Source organism: Prionailurus bengalensis, chromosome D3, assembly GCF_016509475.1.
Source record: "Prionailurus bengalensis isolate Pbe53 chromosome D3, Fcat_Pben_1.1_paternal_pri, whole genome shotgun sequence".
NCBI lineage: Eukaryota > Metazoa > Chordata > Mammalia > Carnivora > Felidae > Prionailurus > Prionailurus bengalensis.
Window position 1 is genome coordinate 77,860,211 of NC_057356.1, and position 23,945 is coordinate 77,884,155.

Sequence of the window (23,945 nt, forward strand, 5' to 3'; positions counted from 1 at the left end):
TGCAGAAACTGTCAGATTCGGTACCATCTGATAAATGATCTTTTCAAACTAAACAAGACTTCGTCTCGGGTCTCACACATGCCTGACCTTGCGGCAGCTCTGACCTGGAAGAGAACAAGGCTTCCTCCTGGGCCCCACTCTCTTCCACGCGTGCGGCTTAAAGAGCTTCACCGCACAGGAGCTAACGGCGTGTGTTCTTTTTCTTGCGAAGGACACGAGGCGAGAAGAGGGAGGAAAGCGAGGATTTGTTCAGGGATCAGCAGGAGGAAACATGGAAGGGAAATGCCAGCTCTGACCACCGCAGAAGTGAGTCTGGACATTTCCCCGTTACGCCTTCCACGGAGAAGTCCGATTTGAACTGTGCCCATTCCACGTGGGCGTCAGAAGACGCCAGGAGCTTATGCGGAAATTGGACATCTCACTGAACGGGTACACTGAGTCACCTTTTCTAACAATCCCTCGCTCCTAATGTGTAGCTTGGCTCTAGATGCGGAAAAAACAAAATAGTGTATTTTTTCGGTTAATACAATCAACGTGCAATTTAAAACGCTCAGAAGTAAATCATACAAAAATGTGCCTCTTATCAGGAATTACAAGTGACTCACAGACCTCTATTTTTCCAGAAGAGAGAATGAGCTTGAGGGCACTGAAGAGGGCAAGAGAGGCTCACTGGCAGAGCTTCGGGTATCCAAGGAACCTCCCCCTCAGATCTCTTATGCTGTACCTCTACGTACATTTGCACATGCGTGTGTGGGTATACACGTAGACGTGCACATTTTAAGGGAGCCCCCACTTTTCCCCGTCATGAGAGCCATGCGTCCTCATCAGAAAAGATTCCAAATAATCAGGCATTCGTACAAAACTAAAAAGCAAAAATAAACTCCCAGCCCGTTTCTACACTTTATTCTAGACCCCTTTCTCCCTCTGGTGTGTATTTACCCCAAATTTTGTTCCCATGAAAGCGTTGACACAGAATACCCAGAGTGCCTGTTTTCCCACTCAACAACCTCTCTGGGGATCATTCCACACCAGCAGACTCTTACCCAACCTTAATGGGGCTGCTCGATATTCCATAGTATAGCCCTATGATAATTCACACATTCTCTAATAGGCTTTTATGTTCTACTTCATTGACATTACAAGTGGTGATATATAAACATCCCTCTAATATTCCGGGGCACTTACAGAAATATTTTTACACATAGAAGTATGTTCACCTGCAGAAGCGGAAGGTGCCAAGTTACGCATTTTATACTTTGATACCCGCTGCCAAATAACTTTAAAAAGGTCACCCTAATTGACACTCCCACCAAAGTGTAGAAGATTCTCCCGTAAAGCTTAACACTAGATGTTTTTGTTTAATGATTTAAAAAAAATATGTTTTAATGTTTATTTTTGGGAGAGACAGAGTGTGAGCGGGGAAGGGGCAGAGAGAGAGAGAGAGAGAGAAAGAGACAGGGAGACACAGAATCCGAAACAGGCTCCAGCTCTGAGCTGTCAGCACAGAGCCCGAGGCGGGGCTCGAACCCACAAACCGCGAGATCATGACCTGAGCCGAAGTCGGACGCTTAACCGACTGAGCCACCAGGCGCCCCAAACACTAGATATTAACTAGATACTGCGTACTGTCAATTTCCTAATGAAAACAGCCTGTCACCATTTCGCTTGCATTACTTTGACTGCTAACAAAACTGTGCATTTTTCTTGTTTATGACTCATTCCTCTTTCTTTAGTGAACTGCCTCTCATATGGGTAGCAGGCTGTTACACCAATGTTCCACAGTAAATCACACCTCATGTTCACGGTCTTGGGTTAACACCTCCACCATTGGCAATGGACTTGGCCAAGTCACTTGCTCGACCAAAAAAGTTATTAGCAAGCATGACCCAAACAGAGGCTTGCTGGTAAGTGCTTACACGGTGGGGCTGTTCCCTCGGACAGCTCACTCTTAGAACCCTAAGTCACCACATAAAGGTCCAGCTTCTTTGCGAGCAGGACCTCACGGAGGACGAGATGCCTGGCTGTTCTCACTCCAGCTGAGGCCCCAGACAGGCCACTGAAGGAGCCACCTCGGACACGCCAGCCCCGGTGCACACCCTATGGAGAAGAACCGTCTACGGCCACACCACCCTGAACGCGCCCGATCTCGTCTGATCTCGGAAGCTAAGCAGGGTCGGGCCTGGTTAGTACTTGGATGGGAGACCCTATGGAGAAGAACCACCCGGCGGAGCCAGCCCCAGACTGCAAAGCCATGAGGCACACGGAGTCAGTGCTCACTCAACCCGGTGCATTTTGGGTAGTTCGTTCACTAGCAATAGATAGCAAACACAATCCTTCACCCATCTTTATACTGATTTATAGAAACTTGTTCTATTTGGGGAGTATTAATCCTTTGTCCCATTACATAGCCTGTAAGTACTCCTCCCAGTCAGCATTTCAAACGTGCTAATCTTCTGTATGGTAAAGGTTATGCAGTCAAATCTGTTAATCTTCCAGATGTTGTCTATGGAAATTTTAAGGCACTATCTAAACTGACAGAACTTTGAGTTTTCTATAGTAATCTCATTTTGTCTAATCTGTAGAGCTTCCTCCTTCCCTCTTCTTCCAAGAAGGAAAATGTCTTGATACGGTTTACTTTATACTCACTGAGGGGGAAACATGTCGTGTCACTCTAAGTTATTTTGAACTCTCGCGTTTATATTTTCTGGCTTACAGCAATCATTAGCTTGTGGACAGTTCTAGACATAAGAGCATCTATAAGTGGCATAAAAGGTTTTTAACACACATTTAAGACAACTTTTATTGAATAAGACACAACCTAAGCTCATTAACTGACCTACCGTAGCAACGATTATCAATCGGATGCTCATTTGGGGATGATGCTCTGGGGTAGCTAGATTCAGAGCCTGAAAGCACGGTCTATGGCCACGGCGTGTTTACAACGCAGATGGGCTACGACGCAATGACAAAAGGTCATAACTCAAGGTTGGAAGTGTGGGTGGTCAAAGGACAAACAACTGGGATGAAGAGTGGGGAAGAGGAGAAAGATCCAGGTCTGTGGAGGTAGTGCCATGCGGGCTGAGTCTCCAGGACGGATGGAACTTGGATGTGAAGGGGATACATATGTGAGTCATCAGGCAGAGGGAACTGCCAGCACATGGCCCCCCAGTGAAGGGGTGTGCGCTACAGCAAGCGGTTTACCTTGAACCTTGGAAAGGTCATTGCGGGCCAGGTCAAGGGTAACATCCAATGCCAAGTTAGAGCGGGACTTAAGTTGGGAGTAGCCTAATGAGATCCGGTTTATGGAGATTATTCTGGAAGTAAAAATGGATTAAGGGCAAGAAGGTAGGCAAAACTGTTAATATTATACATTCGCAGGGGAGAGCTCTGTGGAGTTTGACGTGAGATCACTCAAATTGTGGGTAGAAGGAAGGCGGGGGAGGGAGGCGTTTTCATGACAGAATCCAAAGGGCTGGTGTTGACTAATTACTCGTGACCTCTAAAATACCTGACCAGAACAGCAGATAGAAATCTCAGGCATTTCCATCCACGATAAGACATCACAGCCCTTGTTGAGACCATGGTTTCTATACCTGCAGGAAACTGGGTAGCTTTGATTCCTAAAACTTGGCCACCGGAATCATTTCATGCTCTTTTAAAATTCTGGCACTGAAATGTTAACGCTGGGGGCTCTGTACAAATTTTGACCCTCCGCCTATGCAACTCTCTCATTTCTTTCAATTCCCCGAGGAGAATGGGAGGCAGGATGCCTCACGAAAGAAACCTGGGGAAGCCCAATCTGTGTTCAAAGGACACCCTGAAAACCCAGCCACCTAGTTAAGGACAGCCAGTGTGGTTTCCGACAAAGAATCCAGCTGGGATGGGAACAGACCATCCTCACTGGTCTCCCACTTCAGTCAACAAGTTTCGTTTCTGGAGAACTAAATAAGCCAAGGGGACACCTCCCTTCCTTCGCCTCATGAGAGAGCACTCCCTCAGGAGACTTATTCCTCCGATACTCGGAGGCATTTCCTGATCATAAACCTACATTCTTCTCCCTCATGTGTAGCCCTGTCCTACCAACCTCTCTCTGGTAAATATTTAGGTCTAAAAGGTCGGCTAGGTCCACAGGAGAGCGAGCGAGCCACAAGCAAGGGGAGGTGGTCCACACGTGGACGTTAAATCCCTAGATGGGGACACACACAATATGTCCTTCTATGGGGCTTTCCTTGGGAACATTTGGTAAAGGTAAGGAATGGCCAAGACTCTTCGATCAGCTCTTCCTGCCCAGGGGGAACTTATTCATCAGTTCATGTTCATCTCCAAGAAACCTTTCAGGTTCGTGAAGCATCCTAAGTGGCGGCTAGCCACTCTCTGCATAGAGCTCGGAGAATCACAAGGAAGAGTCAGACCCAAGTGTGGGGGCCCACTGAGGGCGCTGCTCTCTTCGCTGCCCTTCTCCCACACATCACTCCTGGGGCTCTTCATCGTCAGGCCCCGGGAAGGACAGGACTCTTCTATTTATTACCTCAATTCAGCATTCATTTCTAGCCTGAGCACACGGGACTATTCAAGTATCCCTCACACTCTCCGATCCTGGGGGGGGGGGGAGACCCCTTTGTCAAGGGTACACTCTAAGCCCAAGGCACAAAAGGGACTTGGGGTATCAGCTTTAAAGACGACAGAAAGAGGCTAGCTGGGGACCTCTGACCAGCAGAAAATCTGTGGTTCCGTGTCTGGAAACCAAGATCAGCATAATCCACTTTCAAGGTTCCTGCAGGGCATGAAAGAGAAAATGGCTCTGCAGGTGGAGTTGGGAATGACATTCTTGAAGGAGGGAAATGGACAGCAACCTCCGCACGAGGAAACGGCTGCCAAGCTCAGCAGGTAGGGCCACTGGCTACTCAGCTCAGCTCGGGGGGGTGGGGGTCAGTTTGCTATTGTTTCAGGCTGTGGCACCCAGGCGAAGTGCCCGACTGCCAGGGTTTTTTTATTGTAATGTAGCGCCTGACATCAAGTTTTTTGCTGCGGAATCCATTTCAAATGAACACGCTGCCAGCTGCACAACGAGACAAAGAGCCAGGCCACCCCACCCATGGCCTTCTTTTAGAAAACCCTGGGTGACCTAGATTACTGACCGCTGGAGCGACCCCGCTCTTCCCTTCCCAGGCTTGAATTCCCACTGTTATGATGTTTTACATTCGCCAATAAAGAGTGAACCCATAGAAACCCCAGGCCCCCACCCTCGACCCCAACAAAGGCAGAATGCCAGGTCTGTGCTTTCTCTCTTGCTGTGTGGCCCTGGGCATGCTGTGTACCCTCCAGGACTTGTAATAAACCTTGTTTTTTCAAAGTTCCCTGATGATTGTTGCTAAGGTATGCCTTGAAATCCCAAGAACCACAGGGGCCGGTGCAGCCACAACGTTGGCTCCGGGCGGGGAGAGGTCTGGGAGGCTCCCCCCCGAGCAGTACAGCCCAGGTCGGCGCCCCACAGCATTCCCGGCCAACAGCCTCACTATCCGTAAGTGCAGACCAACATGAAACAGCGTTGCCATGACAGCTACTGGGTTACAGCCTAACGAGGGAGAGAACACGCATCCGCGTGACATGATGAACAACAGGGCCAGGCAAAGGGGGGTTCATACGAGATGATAGACCTAGAAGAGATTGCAAAGAACAGCAAAATTAGGGAGGGCTTGAGGGAGTGAAACATCAAGTGAATGGGTGGGGGTGGGGGACACTGGAGGGCAGTTCAGATGAAGGATCCCCACGAGGGTAGGACAGAAGCAAGAGTGAACGGCAATGTTTTGGCAACGGGCCTGAGCAGAAACAGTCATATTTCCATACCAGACCAGGAGGATGGAAGCATCCAGGACTTTAGAAACCCACCACAGAGGTTCAGATTTCAACTGGACATGAGAATATCACACTGATTTTTTTGGGTGGAAAGGCCGGGGGAGGTTGACCAAGTGGAGCCATGGACCGCTGTTGTACTTTAGGCACGTGGTAACGAGAAGAGGGGAGAAGGGAGAAGGACAGAATATTCTGGAAGAAACAAGACCTACCTTGGGCTGGCAATGGTGGTAGGGGGAGGACGGCAGTATAAACAAGCCAGCATCACAGATCTGAAGCTTAGACTTTACCTTGAGAAAATGGCGGAGCCCCTGGAAGAAATTAACACTGGGAAGGGCAAGCTCGTGTTGGGGGAGAAGAGGAGGAACTTGGTTTTCAAGATGTCAACCAAAGCTCCCAGTTGATGTGTCCAGCAGGCAATCCTAGCAGGAATGGCCCCAGTGGGAAAGACAGGTTTGAAGGTGATGCTAAGGTATCACCAGCAGAGCCACAAGAACAGAGCCGCTTAGAGTAACGGCATCGGCAGGGCGTCGTCTCACAGCTCCCTAAAAGCGCTAATACAATGGGGGTCACCCACCTGATAAACATTTCCATGCATGGAAGATATCGGCTTCCAGCTAAAGACAACTTTGGGCTAGGCGCTGGAAATAGTTGCGGCTATGATTCCCAATGTGGCTGAGACAGAAAAAGTGAACGTGAACACGTACAGTGAGATATCCAGCCACCTCCGCCACCCCGAAACTGCACAGGCTGGGTGTGGAGTGCCCAGAAATATGCCAGCAGGGCTCTGGGGCCCCTAGCAAGGCTCTCCTTGGTTACAGCAAGAGAGACCTCGGGTCATTCTGCTCCTGCAGGGAAGGACGACCCAACCGAAATACAAGCATTGGACATCTCAGCTGAGATTCTGAAGACTTTTACTTCAATACACTGTACTTTTTTTTTTTTTTTTTAAATATTTGAGAGAGGGCATGAGGATACCTGCACACAGGAGGGAGAGAGAATCTCAAGCAAGCTCTGTGCCGGGTGGGGAGCGGGGCTCCGTCCCATGACCTTGGGATCGTGACCTGAGCCAAAAATCGAGAGTCAGACACTCAACCTCCTGAGCCACCCAGGGGCCCCAATACCCTGTACGTTTAACTCTCCCCGTGACGAAGAAAGCTGCCTTCTCGTTGCGCCCTTACACGGCAGAGAGCAGAGTGTGTGTCTCTGGTCTCTTTTCACGAGGGCGTTACTCTCATTCATGAGGGCTCTACCATACCAACACCACCTAAGGCCATCCCACTGGGGGCTAGGATTTCAACCCATCAGCTTCGGGGAGAACACGACCATTCAGTTCTGTAACAACATCGAGAAAACTTCTATAGGCTTCCAGTTACGGAATAAATCACAGGAATAAAAGGCACAGCATAAAGAATATAATCAGTGACCTCCAAATAGCCATCTATCAGGACAGAGGGCAGCTATGCTTGAACACGGCATAACGTATAAACTTGTCGACTCACTATGTTGTATGCCTGAAACTAACATAATACCGTGTGTCTGCTACGCTCAACAGAAAACCAAACAAAAACAACAGAACACTTGAGGGGAATGCTTTGATTTTTCCAGTCTAGAAGAGGAGGAGGGATAGGGACTACAGGGCATGGCTAGGCGGCCACTAAGATTCCCTTCAGATCTGGCAAGGAACAATTATGGAAGAAAAAACAAACCGGGAAACTCTTTCGATTACTCTCAGAGCAAATCAGCCGCTGCCCAACAAGTGGAATCATGGACCAACCATTGGCAGAATGCCCTTAAAAGTCAGAACATGACCAAAAGAAATACACTGTGCCCTGGGAAGCTCTCCGTTGCCCTCGTAAATCTAGACCAGACTGTTTCATGCACACTTTTAAAACCTAAAATAACCCGCACTTTGAAAGCGGCAGCATCTGATTCGAATATGGCGGCATGCTAGAAAGGGAACACCGGTGAAAGTAACCATGGCGGATGTAGACTGCTAAGTAAGCTATTCTTATTATTCTACCATCCCCCAGAAGAATTCCAGGCAGACAAAACTGCAGTTGGAAGGGGCACACAGTGTCACGGGCATCCCTGGAGGGACACAAGGGCAAACCGATTTAAGGGAAGGTATTATTCGATCTCATTGATCCAGGCTGACGTTAACAGACAGACACCCTCCGATGCACCGGGGCCCAAGGTAACCACCTCCGCCAACCAGCAGCTTAAACCCTTGGGAACACCAGGCACCAAACCCCCGTCTGCCCTGCCGCCTCCGTCACCAGTGAGGTCAAAACAATGATGGAGAGGTCAAATCTCAGACCAGGGGGCGAACAAGCAAGACCAGGGGCCAACAACACTTCAGAGACGTAGCGTCTGGTCGGGCAGTTAGCGTGCCTCTCGCCAAGCTCATGGGCAATGATCGATGATCCGCGGCCGTTCTCCACGCTGGGTAAGGAGAGCACAGAACCTGACCCCCTCCCCCGTGAGCATGACACCACCACTGTGACATAAGAGCCCACCCATTTTGCACAGTCTGTTCCTCATTACCCTCCCATTGTACAGATAAGCAGGCTAAGCCTCAAAGATAATTTGCCCGAGGACACAACTGAGGAACTTTGCGTGCCAGATGGCTGTCAGCCACCGGGCTTCCTCGGGAGTCTGCTGGGATGAGGGGGCTATTCCTTAAAAAGCATCTCTTGCTCTGATCCTGTTGGCTTGTGCACTCCTAGCTTTAGCCCCTCTACGTAACAGCCACCTGGAAGCTATGTAATCACTCAAACCCTGCAGACACCCGGGCCAGCAGCTCAGCTATAGGCGGCCTTCCTCTAATTGGCGGGCAGTCTTCCTCTAATTCAGGGGTCGTGGAAACAACTATGATCCACGGATAAAATCTGGCCTGCCATTTTTGTCAATAAAATTTTACCGGAACACAGCTCCGCTCACTTGTTTACATATTGCCTACAGCCGATTTCAAGTTACAAAGGCAGAACTGAGTTTAGTTTTGACCGAGGCCGTATGGGTCGCAAAGCTCAAAATACTATCTGGTCCTTTCTGGAAAAAATGTCCTGCCCCCTCTTTGGTGGCGCCACGCTTTAGAAGGACCCTCACTTGTAAGACTTCACAAGCTTCAGCCAAGTTCTACAGCAGGCTGATCCTTTAGTAAACCTTTTCATCAAGTGCATTGGACTAGAAAGCCCCTACGAAAAGACCCGTATTTCAGAGGAATTGTGCCTACCCAAGCCCCAGGTCAGAACATTAGCTGAAGAACCCTGTAAGCTCAAGAATCCTGCTCCTAAAAAGAGAGGCGATACATTCTCTGAAGCCATTTTGGAAAACACTTCCTAACGAATAAAAGCAGAAAACTACTAAAAAAAAAAAATTATGTTTTTGCTAATCTTTCCCATCATCTGCTTATAAGAAGCTGCTCCTTCACATTTCCTGAAATTCAGGCCTTTTTCCGCTTAGGTGGAATAGTTTTGACACGGACAAGCAAAGGAGAATGTGATATCACAAAGACCTAGGTCAAATCATGACTGCACCCACCTACTGCCTCTGTAGCCCTTGGCCAAGTTACTTCACATTCCTGATCCCGATTCACGTTTCTCCGTCTGCACTGCAGAGCTATGTGGCTTCTCTCTACTGCTAGGTAACCGTTCACCCCAAAACTCAGTGGCTTAGAACAAGGATCGCTTATTTGGTCATCACTGTCCACTGGGGCTGGGCTCAGCGGGGCAGTTCTGGTCTTGACTCACGCGTCTGGCTGCAGCCATTTGGCAGCGGGCCCGGAGCTGGAGGCTAGAAGATGGCCTCACTCATATGGCTAGCGCCCCCACGCTGGCTGTCATCTGGGCCCACCTCTCTCTGGGGGCCTGTCATCATTTAGTAAGGAAGACTGGACTTCCCTCACGTGGGGGCAGGAGCATTCCAAGAGAGAGGCAAAAGCCGGCCCGCCTCTTGCGGCAAAGGCCATGGAACTTGCACGTTATCGCTCTGTCACATCCTATTGTCCAGAGGACGCCGTGAGAGACGGCGACAGGGACTTCACCCCTTGATGTAATGAGCAGCAAAATGCCATAGCCATGGTTCCTCCAGGATGTTTGTATCTTGCTGCCTGTTGTGATGAGGAGGGAACACACGTAGTGGGTTTCATGGGGGGGGGGGGGGTCGGTTCACGAACTCGCAGGGCCACAGGGAAAGAACCTCTCTTCATCCGGTTTTTGGCAAGATGGCCTCAAGAACATTCCTATTACCGTGCGTCCTGGTGCTGTGTCTGGAGGCAATCTGACAACTCCTTAGGCTTCCGCTATCCCGAGTACCCATTTGCTCACTTAACTTGAAAGGAACGTTCGTCAAAGCTGGCGACGGGTCCAGCGGAGTTTTCCTAGCAGGAAACCTCATTTAGAAAGAGGACTTTGTTCTGGGAAGTTGTCGCCATCGAAACAGAAGATACCTGGTCAAACTCGTTTAGTATCACAATAAATAATTCTAGGTGACAGACTACAGCAAACGTATTTTCACTTCTCTAGTGAAAGAACCCGCGTAATCATTTGGCGGGGGGTGGGGGGGGGGACAACATCACTGGAAATGCTCTTTTCCTAAGGTGTTTTTTTTGTTTGTTAGGAGCATGCAAGTGTAAGCAGAGGGGGGAGAGAGAATCTTCAGCAGGTTCCAACGCTCAGCGTGGAGCCAACACAGGACTCGATCTCAGGACCATGAGATCACAACCTAAGCCGAAATCAGAGTCGGACGTTCAACCACCCCGTAGACGCTCTTACGATGAGCGTTTAAGGCTGTATTCCTTCAAGGGAGTTTTCCACCCTTGAACCGAAGCTGACCTTCCTCTGATCATGTAGTTGACTCAGCTGTCCAGCCGTACAAAGATAAAAACAGTAACATCAGGGAGATACATCAGGAGTAGCATCGGTCCCACGGGAGTACGGGCACTCAGGACAACAGGCCCTCAGAGGCACAGGGGACCCCACTTACTTGGCAGGTGAGGCAACTGAGGCCCAGAGAGGTTCTTACACTCAAGTAGAGCGACTGTTACACACAGTTACTGCGCAAACCAGGCATATGTAACCCAGACGCAGTGATGGCCCCTCTTGGAATCAACAGACTGGCTGCCGGGCCCTTGGATGGGTATGGCGTCACAGCCACGGAGAAACGCTGTTGTGCCTTTTCGGTAGCACCAAACTCAAGCCACGAAAATCCTTTCTGTCCCAGGGGTGAAGTCAAAGGGATAAAGTTTGGGGCACAATCCCAACCTGCCGCGACACTTTCTGGTTGGGAATAGCACATTTTTTAGGTGGGCAGGGTCTGCCTCGTAAACAGTCTCCTGTTACGGAGCCCAGGTCCCTGAAAGGTGGAAGGGACCTGTCACCACTCTGACTTCCGTAACCTGGGTTGGCCACAGATGCCACGCTGCTCTTCCTGCCCTGCAGCCCATCACCACTCGGTGACTTGGAGGCCTGAGGAGGGATGATCCCTCTGGCTCTGGAAGTGGAAATAAAATACGTCTGTGGTGTTGCAAGGCACAGCCGAGGACGGAGGAACTTTCTACCCCCTTCCAGACTATAGAGGGGATGCTGCTGTAGACAGCTCCCATCTAGAAGAGAATCTGGTTATTGCTCAGCGTTCAACAAGAAGAGAGGACACTTCTTTCCACATCACAAGCTTGACCCGGGGTACAAAAATTAGGGAGATGCTGGCTCATTATTTTAAAAACGTAAGGCCAGTTTGCCACTTTTGATCCATGGCTGTGTGTGGACCCTGCTGCATAGGACCTGCCCACATGATCATCTGGCTTAAAACAGATCATCCAGCATGAAGAACTTCATGATTTCACGGAGGACCAGAGGGCCTTTGAGCAACGATCGTGTTCAGGTCATTGCCAACTCCCTGTGGGTCACTAGGAGGATAGGCCAACGGGGCCAACTCACAAGGACTCCAAAGTGAGATGTGCCAGGTAACCACAGGCGACTGGGATCTCTTCTCTCCCCATCACATTGCAGATTTTATGCGAGAAGGTGGTTCACAGTCCAACGGGGGGGGGACAGTCTCATGGAGGCGGAGGAGAGAGATTCCAGGGGTGCAGGCTGTGGCCCTTCCGGCCTGGCCCAGTCACTACCTGGAAACGTGCTCATATGAAGTGGGACCACAGGTCTCCAATGGCATGCCCCAGGGTCTGGAGAGAATAAAGCAGCTTTGAGGTATAGAAAGAGGCTGGAATGGGAAATCACAGGGCCAAATTCTGCCAGTAACTAGCAGAGACCTTAATTAAGCCAGGCATGGATTTGAAGTTATTTGTATAATAAAACAGTTGGAGAACAGGATTTCTTAAGATTCCTCTGGCTGTGACATTCATGTTGTTCTCTCAGAGCCAACTTAACAGACAAATGGAAAATGTTACCCATTCAGCTCTAGTGGGAAATACAGCGATAAGTGGTTTCAGAATCTATGACATTTTTTTGAAATCGTGCATTTGAATAGTCCTTCAACGAGAATTATTGATTACCCAATACTCAAAAAATGAAGTTTAAACAAACACAGGGATCCCTGGCTTTTTTCTCTTGGGAGGGAGAGCTGAATTTGACAGTAAATTTTAAAACAATGTTTATTTTTGAGAGAGCATGTGTGAGCATGAGCAGGGGAAGAGCAGAAAGGGAGACACAGAATCCTCGGCTGACAGCTTTGAGTTGTCAGCACCGAGGCTGACACGGGGCTCAAACTCATGAACCGCGAGATCATGCCCTGAGCTGAAGCTGGATGCTTAACCGACTGAGCCACCCGGGCGCCCCTGATAAATTTTAAAAGGTATGTTCCAGTCTCTCTAAACCATATAAACACCCCATGACCCACGGCCTCAGCTCTTATGGTCTCTCCTGTTACGTCTGCCCAAACCAGCGGTGATGTTCAGCTTCTGCTCCAAAAGTCCGGGTCCAGTGTTAGAACTCACGAGTCTGGCTCCCGCGCCAGCTCTTTGGGTTTCTAGTCCGGCGAGATTAAAGGGACTGAAGTCACTTTATTTGCCCGGAGGAGCAGGTGCTGTGCTAAATTACCGTGGGAGTCTTTGCTTCCACTCCGAACCCTCAGAAGTTGAAAGAAATGCCGCCCTATCTGTGCAAATGCCAGCGACCTGGAGTCATTCTTTATTTTCTATCACATGAAGGGAAGTCGGTGTCGTGGTCACAGCTCACACATCCTAAAGCAACAGACCGACTCCATCTGTTACAGATGAAGTCCTGTCTGGGCAGTCAAACCATAGCTCAGGAGCTGGGGGTGTGACAGAGCTCACCAGAGGGAAACTCTGCTGCCTGCAGCCTTGACGAGGACACGCTCGTTCGACGCACGTGATATTCAGATTCTCTTCATCTCCAGGGCTCGCTCAGAAGCAGGGGACACCCAGGTCTCAGCTATGCAAGCTCCCCGGTTGGCTCTTCTGTCCCAGGACCTCTGCCCCTCCCCTAGACACCCAGCCTCCTGTTTGGTGACCACCTTGAAGGACATCTCAGTGGCCCTACCTGCTGCGGCTTCGGCGTGGGCTGCTTTGGGAAATGCAGGAGAGACAGACAAGGCGTCTTGCCCTCGGAGCCCCTGAGATCGCGGCAGGGCCAAATCCCAGCTGTGGCCAAGTCCCGGGCGTGTTCAGGGTCCAGCTGTGTTCTGTCTTCCAGGAACGATTAATGTGGGGGACGTGATGGAGCGCAGAGCAGGAGTCGTCCTCGGAGCAGCAAGACCGAAGAAAGTGACCTGCAGTCACATTGCCTCCCCAGCATTCCTTCCTGGAGATGATTCATGGAAGCCCTGGGACTGACCTTAATCAGATGTGCTGTAAGCACTTACTGAATGTGACCCAGCTGCAGAAGACAGAGGTTTATGCAGCATTAAAGGCAGCTGGAGCAAGAGCCACGACAGTGACCTCGTGTGTTGGGATTTAACGAGAAGGTTCCTTTCTGGTTCCCCTGAAGTGATAGCATTCAAGGAAAGAGGTACTCCCTGGAAACCCATCTTATGGATAGCTTCGGACAAAGATAAAATGGTTCGCATCGTTGATGGGAATGTTTATACATCTTCAGACTCGGCTGCGTTCGTGCTGCACCGGCTCAGCTAAGCTGGGGCTTCCTGGCCCTGGATGGTTTTACGTGAACGCTGGTACGTTTACGTGAACACCAGTTAAGAGGGAGGTGCGGCAGCAACCAGGCCTCGCCATGTTCCTGAGGTCATCAGAGGGCAGCAGGTGCCGCCACACCTCCTGGGGCAGCAGCTGGGCCCGCCCTCCCTTCAGCCTCTGAGCATCCTGGACCACCTTTCCCCGCAGGCTGCCCACGGGGTACGAGCCAGAGGCCTAGAGGCAGCGGGACACAGGTTCCAGCTCGTCCTTGCTCTTCTCCGTTTCCATCTTTCCTTCCAATGCCAGCCCCACAGACTTCAGGTTCAGCATCAGATACAGAGGTGAGGGACTGTTGAACTGGGCACAGTTGTGGGCACTCGTAATAAGTCTCATTTCATCAGTGTTTCTGCTCCAAGTCCCTAATACACGTATCTTTACCAAACTGTATCGGGATATGTAACTGAGGGTTTTGTTTTTTTTAATTTTTTTTCCCCAACGTTTATTTATGGGACAGAGAGAGACAGAGCATGAACGGGGGAGGGGCAGAGAGAGAGGGAGACACAGAATCGGAAACAGGCTCCAGGCTCTGAGCCATCAGCCCAGAGCCCGACGCGGGGCTCGAACTCCCGGACCGCGAGATCGTGACCTGGCTGAAGTCGGACGCTTAACCGACTGCGCCACCCAGGCGCCCCAAGGGTTTTTTTTTTTAAGGTGGTCATGACCACCCTGTGTCGAAGATGAGAAAGTCCTAGGAAGAAAAACCCCCAAGACTCTCTCCCAAATAAGAGCACAAGGCAGCTCTATGTTTGGCGACTCAGGCAGATCTGTGGTTTTTTACCTGATATTTTTGTATCTTGAGAGCGCTCGAGCAAGCATGAGCAGAGAGAGGTTGCAGGGGGAGGAGAGGGAGACAGAGACCATCTCAAGAACTGCCCCTGTATTTCACTTTCTAGGTGACTTAGCACGCACCTTTAAAAAGCCAAAGCTGTATATAATATGAATGTATATATTATGCATGTAATTTATTACCGTAGGCAGAATACAGGAGCTGTTCCCGCTGAAAATTTTAAGTACACAGCACAGTACCGTTAACTGTCGGCACTGCTACACAGATCTCTAGAACAATCTTGCGTGACTGCAACTTTTACCTGTTGAACCACTCCATTTGCCTTACCACCACTTCCCTGCTTTCTAGCTGAAGGAAATATCGCCTGGTTCATGAGATCAGGAAACTTACTTTTACGCAAAAATCCAAGGCCACTTTGCAACAAGGTGGGGACAGCTTTCCCCGATTCAGCGTCCATGTAGATTATTTACAGTCTATAGATGGTTGAAGATGAAGCACAGGGCTCCTCATACAGGGCCATTCATCTGCAGGAGAGTCGAAAATCAAAGTCCCAGGACAAAAGCAGTATACATGGTCATAGGCTCACCTGTGAATTCTCAGATCTGTAAAATACATAGGCCTGTGTGCGCGCACACAGGCTGACCGGCTTGGCATGAACACCTGACCTACGGGAAACTAACCCATGAGGAGACCAAGAAGCGATCCAAATCTCCTTTTTTAGAATACTAAGAAATTTAGAGACATAAATCTGGCAGAACTGGGGAGCAGAGTAGACTTTTCCCATCACGGGCAAATTGGTGCATTTGGACAGCCCCCCGATCCTGGCAATACGACTTTGCCTCCCTGGATCTGTTTCTTAAAACCAGGTGAGCTCCGACCAGGACCCAGGCGTTGGTTCCCCAACCACACCATGTACTCTCGCTACTGATCAGCCCCTGGTCCTCTGACACTGCAGAGAACTCCGCTGTCTCTACTGCAAGAGCCTTCACCCTGAGGGGCGTGGAAAGAGGTCACACATCGCTGGGTACAGTTGTCCGTGTCGCCACCGGGCCTGTAGTGAATTTCTCTTGGACTCTTCAATCTAGTCTCAGCCATGCTGTTTCTGCTTCCTTAACTGAGCAGCAGTGTTCCGTATACATCAAGTTTACGGATTGCTTAAGCTTAAAACGAGAACTATTGGCACGTCTACAGGAACGTTTGCCTATTTTTTTTAACGTTTATTTTTGAGACAGGGAGAGACAGAGCATGAACAGGGGAGGGTCAGAGAGAGGGAGACACAGAATATGAAGCAGGCTCCAGGCTCTGAGCTGTCAGCACAGAGCCCGACGCGGGGCTAGAACTCACGGACCGTGAGATCATGACCTGAGCCGAAGTCGGCCGCCCAACGGACTGAGCCACCCAGGCGCCCCACGTTTGCCTATTTTTAAGCGTTTATGTGTTTATTTTGAGAGAGAAAGAGAGAAAGAGAGAAAGAGAGCAGGAGCATGGGAGAAGCAGAAAGAGAAAGGGAAAAAGAATCCCAAACAGGCTTCGTGCTCAGGGCTCCATCTCAGGACTGTGAGATCATGACTTGAGCCAAAATCAAGAGTCAGAGGCTTAACCGACTGAGCCACCCAGGCGCCCCATGCTTACATATTTTTATTCTCTGGTGCATTTGTGTCCATGATTAGATTGGGGGGGGGTGGGGACGAGCACAGCCCGAGCCCCACTAGGCGGTCTGGCACCAGCGCCAATGCCATGGCAGGGATGCATCCCCGACAGAACACAGGATGCTTCTCTGTCCTGTGTCCAACACAAAACCTCAACCACACTTGAGTGTGTGTGTTGGGAGGAAGCGGACGACAAATCTGCTAAGACATGATCAGCTGTTCCTAATTTTTTTCCGATGTTTGTCCACTGCTTGTGCATTCATTTGGCCATCTGGCCAATACTCACAAGCAAACAATCGGCAGCAAATATCAAGGGTTTCTAAAAAATATACGGGAAATGTATACAATGAAGAAAATTCTGCTTTACCTTTTTCCTCCTGTGAGCTAGGAAAGTGATGCCATGATTTGATTTTGGCCGTGGACCTCCTCTGACCGGCTCAAAGGACACAGAGTTTTGAGCATCACTGGATCTCACAGGGTGAGGCCCTCTCTGCTAAAAGCGAGTCAATGTCGATGGGTGGTTGGAAACGAAGCTCCCTGGGCTTCAATTCAGCCACTGAGTCTCTGCTGAACGCCTACTAGGTACACAGAATTCTCATGCTTCTGAGATTAGAAGACAATTCTCATCAATAAAAAGGTTTAAGAGTGAGGAGTTGGTAAGACATGTGCACCAGCTGCACAAGGTACAAGACTGTTCATGACCATAACTCCAAATCGGTGGTAGCTCAGTGTGTGTACTGATGTGGGAAAACGTATATAGTAAGTGAAAAGGATACAGGGTGTATGCACACAGTAACTCATTTTTGTATTTATAAACTACCTCCGTTTGTGCATTGAAAATATAAAGTTAAGGGGCGCCTGGGTGGCTCAGTGGGTTCAGCGTCTGACTTCGGCTCAGGTCATGATCTTGCCGTTTGTGAGTTCGAAACCTGCATCGGGCTCCGTGCTGACAGCTCAGAGCCTGGGGCCTGCTTCGGATTCTGTGTCTCCCTCTCTCTCTGCCCCTCCCCCTCTTATGCTCAGCCTCTGTCGAAAATAAGCATTAAAAAGAGAATATAAAGTTAAAGCTAGTAAATCATAGTCTCTACTGGGTAGGATCCAGAGGAATTTAACCTTTTCCATTATGCCTTTCTATAAAGTTTGAATTTTTAGATGACTTTGTACTTTACTTGTAATTCAAAATGTTTTCAGAAGGCAAGTGTTCTAAGAATTCAGAGTAAATGAGGACCCGACCTGCTAATTATTAGAAAGATGGTTTCCCTGAATGGCTCCTGTAGTTGGAATGCTCTGAGAGGACCATCCAACCAGGTTTGGTGTCGGCACACGCCTGCTTACCCCACCTTCTGGAACTTTCCATGTGAGCCAGTGGTTTCTTTGCTCCAGGAGCTCTAATTCCTTCTTCACTGACTGAGACCTGTTCACGTGTTCTGCCCCCAATCCCCAGTCAATGCTATTTCTTCTGCGGACACTGAGTACTTGAAACGGCTGCATAGTATTCATTGGTACAGATCGATCATGATTTAACCATCTCTACACAATGATATATATCTGGCTCATTTCAAATTTTCTCATTATATAGGACAATGCTTCCAGCACTTCCTCTGTAGCTGTTATTAACTGTCTTTTATTTCACCAACAGTCCCAACGACTATATCATGACAACCTGCTTCCTCCATAGCACTCAGCTTCCTGCATGGCGAGCATGTTCAAATCCTGCAGTTGGAACAACGGCCAATGAATGCTGAGGCCGTATGAGGTTGATGGAGGAGAAACCAGAGACAACTACGGAAAGCCCTTGCCTTCGAGAAGCCAAGAACAAAGTGATAAAGACCTGGGCTAGGTCCGTGGTGCTGAAAGTCGGACACAAAGAACGGACCTAGGAGTGATTTAAAGGCAGATCACAAGTGGACTTCAAAATACGTATTCGGGCGTCGGTCACATGAATCCCAGCTGAAACCAGCAAACGTGGTGGCCTCAATAATCCAGCATGACCACTGCAACAGAACTGAAAAATTGGCTTTGTTCCCATGTTCACGACAGGGCTGGCCGACAGGCCTCTACAGAGGAGGGGGAGCCAGGTCAGGGGCTAGGGAGATCCACTGGGAGGAGAAGCAAGGCTCTACGCGTTTGGTTCAGGTGGTGGCCTTCTCGGGGTGATTCAGCCTGTCAAAATGCAGGGAAGGGGGAGGGGAGGAAGCAAGAGGGGGGCTGAGGTCGGGACTTTGTCAGGTAAGAGGTATGTCAGATTGGGGCGCCTGGGTGGCTCAGTCGGTTGAGTGTCTGACTTTGGCTCGGGTCACCATCTCACAGTTCGTGGGCTTGAGCCCCACGTCGGGCTCTGGGCTGACAGCTCAGAGCCTGGAACTTACTTCAGATTCTGCGTCTCCCCCTCTCACTGCCCCCTCCTCTGTGTGAGCTCTCAAAAATAAACGTTTAAAAAAAAAAAAGAAAAACGAAGAGGTAGGTCAGATTTCCAGGAAGTCTGTCTGCTTTGTTCAAAACAGGAATAGGATCCCAGCCAATGGCACAGGCTGAGGACAAGGGATCCAGCCCCCAAGGAGAACAGCTGACAAATTCTGTCAAGGGCTGCTTCACAGCAGACGGGGCTGCAGGATTTAGGACACACTCTATGCCCCAGACCTGAGCCAGGCGAGAGCACGAAGACTTCAGGGCCCGAAATCAGGGTTAGGCTGAGACCGGATAGGCAGGCCAACTACATAATCTGTCTGACCCAGCACGAGCTGCAAATGTGGGGCCCATGGGGCGCCTGGAGGGGGGGCTCAGTCAGTTGTTGATCTTCTCTTGATTTCAGCTCAGGTCATGATGCCAGGGTCATGGGATTGAGTCCCAGTCAGGCTCTGAGTGTGGAAACTGCTTAAGATTCTCATATTCTCCCTCTCCCCCCCCCCCCCCACCCCACGTCCCCTGCCTCCGCCCCTTTCCTTCTCTCTAAAAAGAACATGTGGGGACCTTGTTCAAAAATTATAAAAACTTCTCAAAATGGTGACAGAAGGGCATTAAACGACATGCAGGGCCCTTCTGAGCACGGGGTCCTGGGCATCTGCAGAGGCCATGTGGCCATGAAGCCAGCCCTGCCTGCACGGGAAGGACAAACCCAGACCCCGCGGCAAAGAGGGCAAGATGAGTTGTCAACTTTTTTGTTTTAAACAGCACGAGTATCCTGTTAGATTCTTAAGCACCCTGTTGAGTTTTCAAACTGTTTTCTCCCCAAAGTCACGTGCGAAGCCCAACTGAACGCCTAAGATACTCTAAGGCGTGCCTGGGTGGCTCAGTCGGTTAAGCGTCCCACTCTTAACTTCGGCTCAGGTCATGATCTCATGGTTTCGTGGGTTCAAGCCTCACGTCGGGCTCTGTGCACTGACCATGTGTAGCCGGCTTGGGACTCTCCCTCTCCTCTCTCTCTCTCTGCCCCTCCCCTGCTTGCACTCTCTTGGTCTCTCTCAAACTTAAAGAAAAGCTAGTTGAAGGCAGAACTTTTCAGTCTACTTCAGGACTCCTGTCCACGGCACCCGGCCCCGTCTCCGGTCATCACTCCCCCCACGACTCCTGAGTCACCACCTCTGGCCTCTGCACTCCAGGAGGCACCGTCCAGACCACAGGAGGCTCTACTCTACTCCCTGAAAGAACACACGCAAGAGGACTTTGATAGCGAAATGCCAGGACCCGCAACAAGGGGCTCCGGCGACAGCAAAGCGAATCAGCCAATCATTTCATCCACAGGGTATAGCTTTCCCTCTTAGAAGGCAGCACAAAACGCCTCTTCCGGGACCACTCATAACGCATCTGTTTCCGTTATGAACAACTATTCATTGGACCCTTATGACCACCTCGAGGACAAATTTCTGGGGTGGGGTAGGGGGAGCAGGGGAACACTTTAATACTGAACGTGTCTGCTTCCGGCTCACGTGCATAACCTACAAGTATTCCCTAATTAAACTTGTCTTCAGAAACGCTGTAAAATTTAAGCAAAAACATAGAAGATTAACCTAAAAGGGCGGAAGTACCATCCTTCAACGACCATAACTTTAGAGAGTCAGTAAAATCCTCAAGTACGGGCTCTTCAGACACGTGTTTGAAAAGAGCCCCCTAACAAAGTAGGCAAGAAATGCCCGACGATGATGCTAAGAACTTTCTGTTCTTCCGTGCACTGCCAAAGATCCGACTTGCTGATGCTAATCTTATCTGAACATATTAGTAAGATCCCTAAGTTCCCTTAATAAGAAACACCACCAGGGACACGACGACTGGGTAACAGTTGTCTCTTAAGAAATATCGCTCCCCACCACGTTTTTCCTCCGGGGGGGGGGGGCCGGAAAATGATGGATGCTTCCTGGAATGTCTAGCTACCAAAAAAAAATCCATAAAGCCTAAGACATTAAAGACGAAAGTCGTGGTGAAATGAGCAATTAAGATAACCTAAACGGATTCTTCTTTTTAAGAGACCAGCTTCCGAGGCCTACCACATGACCGCCACAAGTCACATTGCAAACTGTTTCCTATCTGTAACGCGAACAGCCATTCTGCCTTTACTGAGAGAGATAATCAGACAGAGGTTCTCGCATTTGCTACTTTATTTTGTGAGACCTCCCTCGCTCCTGTGACTCTTGGAGGACACGGAGACACTTCAGTTAGCTGATGGAAAACGAACGTAGGAAGAGATAGGGAAGCAAAAGGACACTCTTTGTTCCCTGGATTTCACCTTCTGACCATCATTTATTTATTTTTCTTTGAGAGAGACAGCACACATGTGAGCAAGGGACGGGGGCAGAGAGAGAATCCTAAGCAGCCTCCACACACTCAGCAAGGCGCCCGACTGGGGGGGTCAATCTCATGACCCTGGGATTACGACCTGAGCTGAAATCAAGAGTCAGACACCCATCTGACTGAGCCCCGCCCCCCCCCCCCACCCCCCGGGCACCCCTTCCCTCAGACCATTCTAAGCTGCTAAGTGGATCCTGTGATAATATAGTGATTCTGCTGGTGACCAAGGCCTCTGTTGGTAACCGATGTCCTTCCTTGGCGTGTTTTCCAGGGCTGAGGTCCTATGTTCTGCCTAGAACGGTCTGAACTGTAAGATCGGCCAACAATGCGACTCTGCGCAACAAAACTCTGTTCCGACACGAATAAAAGTCATTGTCCATAATGTGCAGATTTAAAGCAGACCCCACTCACTCTAGGTTTGAGGAGACTCGTATTTCATGCACCAGAACACGGATGCAAGACATCCCTTTCCTGATGCTATTTTTAAATTGCACGGTTTTCAAAAATGCGTAACTTGTTTTGAAGTTTTAATTTTGTCTATTTATTCACGGGCTATAAAAATACTGCTGTCGTGGCTATTTTTCTAATTTTTGAAATCTGAATTCATACAGGAACAGAACCGCAGGAAAGAAAATCCCTCGTGGGGGCCAAAGTGGGTCTCTACAGGGGTCCTTCCAGCACTTTCCAAGCCTGAACCTTCCTGAATTCATCAGCCCAGGCAGCCACAACAAAATACCACGGGCTGGGTGGCTTAAACAACAGATTTATTTTCTGCAAGTCCAAGATAGGGAGCCGGCTGGGTTGGTGTCCAGTGAGGAGTCTGGCCATGGGCTGCAGATGCAGCCATGTGTGTCCTCGCATGGCTTTTCTTTGTGCCCACGGGGGCAGAGCGAGCACACACAACTGAGCTCTCTGGGGTCTCTTCCCACAAAGACAGTAATCCCGCCGATCAGAACTTCACCTTTAGGACTTCACGTAACATTATCCCCCATGAAGACCCTGTCTCCAAATACAGTCATGTGGGGGGGGGTTGGGGCTTCAACACATGAATTTTGGGGGTGTGGGGCAGACACAATCAGTCCATAACACCTCCCAGTCCTGACATCTCCAATGATGTGGTAAAACAAAAGGCCAAGATTTTGCTGCGGAATAAACGTTCAATTCTGCCTTTGCTGTCCCGGTGCCATGGGCACACAGCTGTTCGGTTGGTTTACAAAGAGATCTGACCCCGAATTCTGCCTCTACTCTGTCCAATGACTGATTACTGCCAGGTTGTGCAAGTGAAAAGGTACAGCCAGAGAGGTGGGTGCGTATTGCAACAGAGGTGTGACTGCACACAAACAGCCTTCCTCCGCTCCCCCAAAAGACTTCTTGGAGGGAACTAGCACAGAATGTCTGTGAGGAGTCTCCTGAGCTCTTTTTCCTGGCTGCCCTCCACAATACTAACCAACGGACTATTTTCTTCTCAGAAGGGTTTCGAGAGAACCTTCAGGAACGTAAGCCTTCCGATTTCTCCCTCTCTTGACCACGAGAACTAAGGAGATTGCTAAACTGAGAAGGCCAGAAGCTCGACTTCTAGAAGCCGGGCAACACCTGGTTTACGTGCCCGGAAAACTGAAGTAGGAAGCTGTGTGCCCACCATCACCACAATCTGGCGTGAACCACGGAGTCTGCCGGGGGACACGAGCCCTCACCAAGGCGGGACGAAACGTTACGTGAGGCCATGCAGAGCCGCTCCCTGAAACAGGCTACGTGCCGGGTGGGGAGGGCTTTGGAAAGTCAGGCTTCGGAGCCAGAATTTAACACCATCCGCAGTGAGTTTCTGATCAGGGATGCACAACAACGCTTAAGGAAGGTGCCTCATGGTCCCGGATCTGCCCGCTCTAACATTTCTGGCTTCTGCAAGCGCTCAGCGTAGATTCTCTTGGATTTGACTTGAGCCCCAAATAGCCATGAGCAAGTATAGTTGCTAGGGCAGGGACCCCGAGATCACAGCCAAGGAAGGAGAGTCCTGTGTGACGTGGCCAGGACAATGACCTCCCAGAATATGAAAAGGAAACTGCCTTCACGTAAAGTGCTGTGGGAGGCCTCCCGGAAGGACACAGGGCAGAACCTCTGCTGGGCAGAAGAATCGGGGCAGAATCCCAGCACAGGGGCTCCGAGAGAGCTGGATGCCCCACGGCCGCCCACCAACCAGGATGACAACTGAGGCATCGGGGCCCCCGTCATTCATGTGGTCCCCAGCAGTGCCTTGGGCCCAGATCCAACAGAGCGGGTCCTTCAGCGGGGGGTGGTGGGGGGGGGTGGCGCATATTGCTTTGATTTCATGCTCCATCCGAGGGGGTAAATGACCGCTGGGTTGGAATGTAGGAGCTTGCCTCAGAAATTCACCCTACCACTTCTGATTAGAGTAATAGTCATCAACCCCCCCAAAGTAAAACATGTTTTTCTGTTTTTGCTCAAAAGTGGAGCAAGCCCAAGATGAACTTCTTTCCTTTTAGAGGTGGGCTTGCTAAGGGCATCAGGAAAGGCTGAGACGTTCGGCACATCATATATTGTTTTGCTACATTATGACGTGACTCTTGTGTTTTTAAAAATAGATTATAGGGGTGCCTGGCTGGCTCAGTTAAGCGTCCGACTTTGGCTCAGGTCATGATCTCACAGTTCGTGAGTTTGAGCCCCACATCGGGCTCTGCACTGACAG

General features: G+C 49.9%; 1 protein-coding gene and 1 pseudogene across 1 annotated transcript in view; one reads left to right on the top strand and one right to left on the bottom strand.

Moving 5' to 3' along the window:
* The window catches only part of CCBE1 (collagen and calcium binding EGF domains 1), a 235,611-nt gene that overhangs the window by 98,732 nt on the left and 112,934 nt on the right, over positions 1-23,945 (bottom strand). The window lies entirely within an intron of this gene.
* LOC122471047 lies at positions 2,113-2,233 on the top strand (annotated as a pseudogene).